General features: G+C 36.9%; 1 long non-coding RNA gene across 1 annotated transcript; it reads right to left on the bottom strand.

Annotated features, from left to right (window-relative positions):
- Nucleotides 1-6,813: 6,813 nt before the first annotated feature.
- On the bottom strand, nt 6,814-9,605 carry LOC106727707. Its single transcript, XR_001363938.1, has 4 exons — nt 9,580-9,605; nt 8,719-8,897; nt 7,688-7,812; nt 6,814-7,006 (listed from the first exon to the last, which is right to left on the bottom strand). It is a non-coding gene; the product is annotated as an uncharacterized LOC106727707 (long non-coding RNA).
- Between the last annotated feature and the right edge of the window lie 1,326 nt (nt 9,606-10,931).

Below are 10,931 nucleotides of genomic sequence, written 5' to 3'. Positions count from 1 at the left end.
AAGACGACTAAAATTATTTTCATTATAAATCTATTTTAGAAATTATGGTTACAATGATTTGTAGTTGGTTGTTTATTTAATATTTTTGGCCAAATAAAATAAAGAATTTAAAAAATAAATAAATAATAAATAAATTTATAAAAAAGACTAAAATTATTTTCATTATAAAGCTATTTTAGAAATTATGGTTACAATGATTTGTAGTTGGTTGTTTATTTAATATTTTATTTGGCCAAATTAACTATTTGTGTTCTACTAGTACATGGAATCTAGAAACCACTGGGTTACACAACCACTCATCCTCTTAAGTTTGAGATTTGTATGTGTGTACCAGATAGTTCAGACATTAGAACTGCATAAGCTATATTAAAGACAGAAAATATGTCCTGTAATTGCATATCATATCAATGTGCACAGAAAGTTCGTTATTATGTAAGAAAATAAATGTTTCTGAATCACTATGAATTTATTAAAAGGTTCATAATCAAAAATATTATTTCAATCAAGTGCAGCTGATAATACATTTCTTCCTGGCACATGGGAATAGTCTATGAGGTTGTCAATATTTATTCAACCAGTGTGGCAGCAAAGGCACTGGCAGAGGAAAATATTCCAGGCAGCCAAGTATTGCTGGGGAAGTTGCATCACCAAGAAATTCTGAACATCACAAGTGGATAATCTGCAATGTCAATTTAATGTTGCTCATGTTCCTTATCATGCCTTCAGAACACTCATATTTTTAGATAACTGGCTTTTACTTCACCAAAAAACATGAGGACATTGTCAAGAACTTCTTCAACTTCCTTCCTCTTCCAATGAAAAACGTCTTCCTTCTCTTCCTTTCCTTTCTATTCCCTTCCCTTCCTTGCCCCTCTCTTTGCTGTCTCTTCTTTCACTCTCTTCTTCTCCCTCCCTTTCCTTTCCTTCATTTCTTCCCAGAGATCATTTTCCCTCATTCATTTCTACATACCCTGATACTTTGTTCCATGGTTTATTCTCCTCTCTTGTATCTATTATCTCTCTGATTCTTGATTGATCCTTTTTGTCTGGATTTGCATTTTCAAAACTGTTTTTATTTTATTCTTGCAAAATAACTGCGCAAGTCTGATGCATTTTTGACCCACAGTCCCATTATCTCATGCCTTTTAAAAATTACCTTCTAAAATCAGGGTTCTACACTTATCACCTTCTATCTCAGTTAACATTCAATGAAATATAGGCCCCAATGATATTTATGTGAAAATTTGGCTGTGAATAATCTTATTAACATAGCACTTTGAGTTTTCAAAATGCAATTCTGGCTATTATCCTTTCAATAACATGAGGAGGGAAAGGACTAGAAAATACAAAAGGTGGATATATGAACAAAGACTGTTACCCATGTGAAGCAAAGCTGTACATACTCTGCTACTGGTTATCATGAATTACGTCTCCCCTATTTAATGCTTAATTAAAAAGGCAAGATGTTCATAGAGCTTCAATCCTAACTGCAGCATTTCATTTTCTTTTTTTGTTTGTTTTCCAGGAATGTAACAACCTTTTTTTAATGAAGGTATGGGGACCAGAAATTTCTTAAAATAAATTTATAGGTAATTATATTTTGTGTAAATTCTTCATGAAAAATATATTGTGATAGAAAATTTAATTTGCTCACTAAACTATTAATGACTTCACTACCCTGTGTTAAACTTGCCACAATATGTATATATTTCATGGGAAATGGGCAAGCATTAATACACAGGTTTTTCTTCTTTTTTTCAAGCTGTGTGAAAGAACTTGTGATGGACAGATTCAAATATCAAACAGATGCTGAATTTTAGTCTTCCAAAGCACCTTCTTTCTCTCTTTAATGCTCTCAAATCCGCCTCTTACTTCCACCAGTCTAAAATTAGCCTAATCCAATTATCTTTACTCAGTCGTCATCATATTTCATGGATTTTCAGAATTCGATGTTAATGATCATCACCACCTCCTTCATTAAATTGTATCTTCTGCCTGGCTGGTATGTCTCAGTGATTGAGCGTCAACCTATGTACCAGGAATCTGTAAAAAATCAATAAAATATATTAAAAAATAAATAGAAATTCTTCTTTAAAAAACACTTTAAAAAAGATAGGCTGTTGATTAATTATTATCATTCTAAATGGGTTAATTTTCCTAATTTTATTAAGTATAGTGCTGCTATTACATCACCATAGGTAATGTCCTTGTTCTTGGAAAATGCACACTAAGATATTTAGGGGTGAGTGGGATGGTGTCTCAATTCATTCTCAAATGGGTTCAAAGGAAATCAATTATATGTATCTATGTGTTTGTGTAAATTTAGATACATAGATAAATATGGATATAAATATGATAAATATGTGTGTCTTTTGGGAAGGAATGATTTTTTTGTTGCTGTGTGTTATTGAAGTGTGTATGTACGTGTATTCACTCTACCACCTGTTTTTGGTATCCTAAAATTTATTCCTTTTACCCTCAAACATAGATATGCTACCTCCAATTACCTTAAAGAATACTATATTTTAACTCTTGTTTCCTGGAAGTCATCTTTCTAATGAGTAACTAAATGATTATATTCTTTACCCTTCGTGATAATTTTTATATTGCTAAAAATAAGGCTATTTTGTGAGGAATCTGTAGTTAAGACTCAGTATTTGAAGCTAGATAGACCTAAATTGGAGCCATAAGAACTAAGTTCTGGTGTTTCTGTCCACATCATAAGAGAAAATGACTGGCTTATTAGCTATGTATGCTGGAGCCCAGAAATTGTTTGGATAGAAACCAATCATCTCAAATACAGTTCCACAGATCAGCACCCCATGACAAGGTTTTCATATGCCTACAGTTAATCCAGATATTAAGAATAGTGTCAGCCCTAGCCGGTTTGGCTCAGTGGATAGAGCGTCGGCCTGGGAACTGAAAGGTCCCAGGTTCGATTCTGGTCAAGGGCACATGTCCGGGTTGTGGGCTCAATCTCCATTGGGGGATTTGCAGGAGGCAGCCGATCCATGAGTCTCTCTCTCATCATGGATGTTTCTATCTCTCTTTCCCTCTTCCTTCCTCTCTGAAATAAATAAAAATATATTTTTAAAAATTTTTAAAAAGAATAGTGTCAGAAGTATTTATAAAGCTAAACATATTCAACTTAAATAATTTTATTGCAAAAGTGTCTCCCAAGAAATCAGAAACAAAGACATATGCACTCCTATGTTCACAGCAGCACAATATACAATGGCTAAGATTTGGAGACAGCCTAAGTGCCCATCAGCAGGTGCGTGGGTTAAAAAACTGTGGTACATCTACACAATGAAATACTACACTGCTGCAGAAAAGAAAAAAAAAAACAAAAACTCTTACCATTCACAATAGCATGGATGGACATGGAGAACATTATGCTAAGTGAAATAAGCCAGTCAGAGAAAGAGAAATATCACATGATCTCACTCATTTGTGAAATATAATGAACAACATAAACTGATGAAAAAAAATAGATCCAGAGACAAAGAAGCATCGAACAGACCATCAAGCTTCAAGGTGGAGGGGGACTAGATCAACCAAAGGACTTGTACGCATGCATATAAGCATAATCAATGGACACAGGCACTAGGGGCGTGAGGGAATGTGCTGGGGGGTGGGGTGGCAGGAGAGGTCAATGGGGGGAAAAGGAGACATATGTAATACTATATGTAATAATTTAAACAGTACACAGACATACTCTCTGGACCAAACTGGAAGTACAACTAAAATACAAAAAGACATTCTGAATAATCCACTGAACACTAGCTGGAAATAACAACTGATAACCAAGGACTGAAAGCGGAGACCAGATAGACTCTGGAAGAAAGGGCAGAATTGCAAAAGTGCTGGCCAGGCTCCCAAAGATAGCAGCTGAAGTTTTGGAGAGAGATCTCAGCTGTGGAGGTGTTCCCACTGAGAACTCTGGGTCATCATCCCCCAGCAGAGAGCACCAGAACTGAGAAAGGTGCTCACATAACATCTGACTGTGAAAAGCAGCAGGGTTGCTGTCTGTGAGGAGAGATGGCTGGAAATGCAGGCCCCCTCTTAAAGGGCCAACACACAAAATTTCGTGTGCAGTCACTCACCTTGTGCTGCGGCAGAGGGTGGGTAGAATGGACTGGAGCTGGGTTTGCAGAAGCCAGGGTTGAGGGCTCTGGGTTTAAAGCTCAGAAGGCAGACACCACGGTTTCTTGCTGAGTCATTTTCTCATGCTGGAGAGGTCATCTTTCTTGGGAAGACTTTTGCTATCAAGGTGGTTTTTGCCTGAGGGGAAGATAGTTTTCCCACCCTATTGGAAAACACCTTGCCCCGCATTGTGGAGTTTCTGAGGCCCATTAGGAGACTGAGAATGACAATTATCCCCCAGTCAGAAGCAATTGCCCCAACCTGTTGGAAACCTCTCTCCACACCTGTGGACCACTGGCTGAGGGTTACTCAAGAGTTCATCCAATCAGTCTTCAGGCAGAGGCAGGTCTCTGGAGGCTTTGAGTCTTTGCCTGATCTAATTAGTCATAAACACTGTTGGGCACTGTCCTGCACTACAGATTGAGAGGCATAGCAGATCTACCTAATACATAGTCACAGATCCAAAGAGGTAGCCAAAATGGGAAGACAAAATCAACCCCCAAGTGAAAGAACAAGAGAATTGTCCAGAGGAAGAGATAAATGACATGAAGATAAGACATTTACCTGATATAGAGTTCAGAATAATGATGGTAAAGATGCTCAACAGCATGAGAAAAGTTATAGTAAGTATGAAAAAGAACAATCAGAAATAAAGGGTGACATAGCACCAATAAAATTTGGCAGGAGTACACAGCAGATTAGGAGAAGCTGAGGATTGGATCAGTGAATTAGATGACAGGGTGGAAAAAATCACTCAATCAAAGAAGCAAAAAGAAAAGGCAAAGAAAAAACAGGAGTACAGTTTAAGAGAGCTGTGAGACAAGGAATTTTTTTTCAGCCTTGCAGAATATCTTACTAGGGTGCTGTTTTCTAAATGCCCACAAGAGGGTGGTGTTCTCAGAATACCCATAAGAGAGCACTATAACAAAAATAAAGAATTTAAAAAATAAATAAATAATAAATAAATTTATAAAAAAGACTAAAATTATTTTCATTATAAATCTATTTTAGAAATTATGGTTACAATGATTTGTAGTTGGTTGTTTATTTAATATTTTATTTGGCCAAATTAACTATTTGTGTTCTACTAGTACATGGAATCTAGAAACCACTGGGTTACACAACCACTCATCCTCTTAAGTTTGAGATTTGTATGTGTGTACCAGATAGTTCAGACATTAGAACTGCATAAGCTATATTAAAGACAGAAAATATGTCCTGTAATTGCATATCATATCAATGTGCACAGAAAGTTCGTTATTATGTAAGAAAATAAATGTTTCTGAATCACTATGAATTTATTAAAAGGTTCATAATCAAAAATATTATTTCAATCAAGTGCAGCTGATAATACATTTCTTCCTGGCACATGGGAATAGTCTATGAGGTTGTCAATATTTATTCAACCAGTGTGGCAGCAAAGGCACTGGCAGAGGAAAATATTCCAGGCAGCCAAGTATTGCTGGGGAAGTTGCATCACCAAGAAATTCTGAACATCACAAGTGGATAATCTGCAATGTCAATTTAATGTTGCTCACGTTCCTTATCATGCCTTCAGAACACTCATATTTTTAGATAACTGGCTTTTACCTCACCAGAAAACATGAGGACATTGTCAAAAACTTCTTCAACTTCCTTCCTCTTCCAATGAAAAACGTCTTCCTTCTCTTCCTTTCCTTTCTATTCCCTTCCCTTCCTTGCCCCTCTCTTTGCTGTCTCTTCTTTCCCTCTCTTCTTCTCCCTCCCTTTCCTTTCCTTCATTTCTTCCCAGAGATCATTTTCCCTCATTCATTTCTACATACCCTGATACTTTGTTCCATGGTTTATTCTCCTCTCTTGTATCTATTATCTCTCTGATTCTTGATTGATCCTTTTTGTCTGGATTTGCATTTTCAAAACTGTTTTTATTTTATTCTTGCAAAATAACTGCGCAAGTCTGATGCATTTTTGACCCACAGTCCCATTATCTCATGCCTTTTAAAAATTACCTTCTAAAATCAGGGTTCTACACTTATCACCTTCTATCTCAGTTAACATTCAATGAAATATAGGCCCCAATGATATTTATGTGAAAATTTGGCTGTGAATAATCTTATTAACATAGCACTTTGAGTTTTCAAAATGCAATTCTGGCTATTATCCTTTCAATAACATGAGGAGGGAAAGGACTAGAAAATACAAAAGGTGGATATATGAACAAAGACTGTTACCCATGTGAAGCAAAGCTGTACATACTCTGCTACTGGTTATCATGAATTACGTCTCCCCTATTTAATGCTTAATTAAAAAGGCAAGATGTTCATAGAGCTTCAATCCTAACTGCAGCATTTCATTTTCTTTTTTTGTTTGTTTTCCAGGAATGTAACAACCTTTTTTTAATGAAGGTATGGGGACCAGAAATTTCTTAAAATAAATTTATAGGTAATTATATTTTGTGTAAATTCTTCATGAAAAATATATTGTGATAGAAAATTTAATTTGCTCACTAAACTATTAATGACTTCACTACCCTGTGTTAAACTTGCCACAATATGTATATATTTCATGGGAAATGGGCAAGCATTAATACACAGGTTTTTCTTCTTTTTTTCAAGCTGTGTGAAAGAACTTGTGATGGACAGATTCAAATATCAAACAGATGCTGAATTTTAGTCTTCCAAAGCACCTTCTTTCTCTCTTTAATGCTCTCAAATCCGCCTCTTACTTCCACCAGTCTAAAATTAGCCTAATCCAATTATCTTTACTCAGTCGTCATCATATTTCATGGATTTTCAGAATTCGATGTTAATGATCATCACCACCTCCTTCATTAAATTGTATCTTCTGCCTGGCTGGTATGTCTCAGTGATTGAGCGTCAACCTATGTACCAGGAAGTCACAGTTCAATTCCCAGTTGGGGCACATGCCCAGGTTGCATGCTTGATCCCCAATGTGGGGCATGCAGGAGGCAGCTGATCAATGATTCTCTATCATCATTGATGTTTCTCCCCCGCCCCCATTCCTCTCTGAAATCAACAAAATATACATATATGTTTAAAAATTGTATCTTTCTTTGCTGTCAATAAAACTAAATAAACTATTCTAGGCCTCCTCTTGTATTTTAGGTTCTTTGCCTTTACTGTTTATTAACTTTTCCTCTCCTTTTAGTTTTATACTGCAGCATTCGCCTTTTTGCCAAGCCTGTGCTGCAGTTCCAAAGATTGGTCATTTATACTTGAATACTCAGCTATCACCGCCAATTAAATATGTGTAAAACTGATCTGACGATATTCTATTCCTCTCAACCACCAATAGCACTAAACTGCTTCCCCAACATCTGTTATTGTTAGGATTATTCTTGTAGCTCAGCAAAAGAAGTAAGTATAAATTTACTCTATGGGAGAATACAGGGATAGTTATAACAGGGTAAATTCTGATCTAGGTTAGAAGAATCAGAGGAGTAGGGCAGCCCAAAAACATCAGAAATTTTCTAGAATAGAGGTCAAAAGCATAGACTCTGAAGCCAGATTATTTGGGTTCAAATATCAGTTAAACTACTTACCAGCAACCTTGGACAATTTCTTAATCCCTCTTTGCCCCAAATTTTCATCAGAAATGGTAGTAATAATTCTTGAGAGCGTGGAATGAGTTCATACAAGTGAAGGTGCTGATTAGAGCAGATTTTGACTTTTAGGAAAAGGAAATAGAAAGCAGGGACATAATTTAAGAAGCTACGGGGGAAACAAGAAAGCAATGATGAGACATAAGCCTTGGCCACCCTCCTCATCTCTGTTTCTACCTCCTGAAACAAACCCACCCTTCAGGATTTGGCGACAGCTTCCTTGTTTCTTGTTACTGGAAGAGAATTTTATCTCCTATGAACTCTATGGGATTTTGATGTACATGCCCAACCCCAGACACTTTTGAGAATGAAGGAGAGGACTGTTAATAATTACACTAAAGCAGCAGGCGTAAATGCAGACCCTTCTAGGCTAACCAGGACCTCACATATGCCATTTGTATGGCATGTAAACTGCCTGGCGCAGTGGTTGCAATGTGGGCTTCTTCCTCTTGTCGCCTTTCTCCTCCACTTCTGCCATGAGAACACGCACACCAGATAATGTCTGATAATCAGACACTGACCTTAAGTACTTTGTATCCTTTACAGTATTTTGTGCACAGGAGGTGCTCAGTAGATAGCTTGTAAATGAGCAAATTAGTTAATTAATTTTCAGCACTGCTTTAAATTGTTCTTCTCTTAATTTATTTACCTCTCTAAGATCTTTTCCTCTCGCGTGCTATATTAGAGACCTGTCATTATAGGTAAAATATATAAAGTAATAACATCACAAAAGTTACCAATGAAACTCAGCTTTGGTATACTATAGTAATAGTGGGTATACATATAATAAACATTAAAACATATATGACATCCATAAGAGCACATACACTTCCTCTCTATTATATAAGAAATAAACATAGTGTAAGTGTAGATATAGGTATACATAGATATATACATAAATATTTCCAAGGTATAAGAGTCCATACATTGATACTTAACTTTTTAGAACTTAAGGGTTATACAATACTCACCTCATTCTTTGTTATGGTGGAACTATTGAACTTAGCATTTTAAATTTATTTCGCTAAAAGGAATTAGGGCTTCTGGACCTTGTTTTCTTTTCAGCATCGCTTGGCCTGGTTCTTATCTGCATTATTAATGTTCATTTTTCATCGAGGATGGTGAAGAAATGTCTTGTTCAGCAGTATCTCTGGAAGTCATTGAAAACACAAATTTCTAAAGGCAAGCAGATTGTACCTTTGTTCAACCGCAGCGGTAAGTGCAGCCTTTTTGCCTTAACTTAGGGAAAATATCTATCAAGTTATACTGACTGATAACCTGAAACAGGTGCAATGCTCAGGCAAAATATAGTAACCAGAAGACTGTGAACTTACAAATATGTAAAAAGCTAAATAATAGGATTTATGGAGAATGGTCAGAGTACCTGGAAATATTTCTCTCAGAGAAAAGGAGAGTGAGGAAGGACTTCATTCAAATAAGCAGAGGTCATTCTATTTGTCATATATAATGTTCGCTGAAATAAAACTCATTTGACAGTTAATAGCATTAAATATAGTATGAAACTAGCCAGGTATGTCTTAGGACTTTATGATATTCTGCTTTCCCAACCAAAACCTAGCTATTTCCATGGCATTCTCCTGGCCTTCCTTTAAACAGCCAAATCAATCCAACCATGACCTCAGTATGGTGGGCCCCAAGTCTCTGGACCTATTATATAACCTCTTTCAATAATCTTAGAACAATTAAAAAAAAAACACACAACAAAACTCATCTAATTTGAAAAATCTCCCAGGGCAATATCTAAAAATACAGTTCTAAGTATTACCTGAAATTAAATCGGAATCCCCATAAATACATACATACAAACATACCTTGGCTGGTGTGGCTCAGTGGTTGGAGTGTGGTCTGAGCACCAAAGGGTCTTGGGTTCGATTCCCAGTCAGGGGTGCATGCTTGTATGAATGTCAGGGCCGCAGAAGTGTTTTCCCACAATAAATAAATAAATAAATAAATAAATAAATAAATAAATATCTCAGTGAGTAGCTTGATCATTTTGTGCCTTTAACCATGCTCCTGAGACATTTTCTTCCAGATGAACTTTTCACTTGGAAGCAAAAGCATCCAGTTAAAGATTACATTCTTTGATGAGCACGTTGGTTTGCAGTATTCTCTTCTGCATACCAAGTGCAGATTAATCCACTGCTCTCAGTATCAGTCCAGCAGCTATTACCACAGACATTTAGCGTGCCTATAAATGTTGGAAACAGAAATAACTATCCGTATGAAAATAATATGTGCTTCCTTGGGTGGAATACTCTTTCAAGGGAGGCCAATGAGAGATAGTGCCTAGCCTTGAAGCCTGGGAGAGTAGCCACTCCCTTCCTTCAGGTTGTCATTACCCAATCTACTGGCACCAAAGTTCATGGACTCCACAACAAATTTAAAACCAGACTCATGCAACTATAAATCACACCAAGTTAGATAACACTAGGAACAAAATTTGGAATTCATGTAAATGACTACAAAGATCACTGACACCTCAAACTGTAACTGCTATTTAGAAAACATCTTTAAGGAAAAATAGAACACCTCTTAGTCCATTATATTTTCATTTAATGTTCTGAAAAAGTGAAGAGATCTACGAGCAGTTAACAGAGCTGCCTGATGGGTACAGACATAAAAGTCTGCCTAAAGATTAATTTTATTGTCAACTTAAAATCAATTGTATCATTTTAAAAAAAGAAACAAATTGTTCCTCTCGTTATCAGGGCCGTAAAAAAAATAATAATTCCATATTCATTCTGACAACAATCACGGGATTGCAGCAATGCCTGTGAAGATGAGCCCAAGAGGCGCATCCCCTTTGTTACAAGTTTGTGATTTTTCCGCGCCACCTTGTGGCCATAGTACAGCCACCGTGACACTTACAGGGTTCCCCCCCTAAGCTGCTCGGGCCTTTCGGTAGCCGCATCGCTGGAACCGGCCTCGGCACGAACTTGCCGAAAATGGTGTCCTTCCCTGTGACCACAGATGAGACACCGACTTGCCCCTTTTCCTTCTTCCTCCCCTATTTTCTTTTTTTAACATTTTTTGTTGATTTTTAGAGGTCAGTTGACTGGGCGTCCTCCCTACTTTCTTTATCTCTTAATTTCATGTCCGCGGGCCCGCCACCCGCTGTCCCCTCGGGCCGCCTCTCGGTGGGGCCTCCTTTGTCTTCCCCCCG

This window comes from Myotis brandtii, unplaced genomic scaffold, assembly GCF_000412655.1.
Source record: "Myotis brandtii unplaced genomic scaffold, ASM41265v1 scaffold112, whole genome shotgun sequence".
Classification (NCBI taxonomy): domain Eukaryota; kingdom Metazoa; phylum Chordata; class Mammalia; order Chiroptera; family Vespertilionidae; genus Myotis; species Myotis brandtii.
This window is presented reverse-complemented; position numbering and strand designations above follow the sequence as displayed.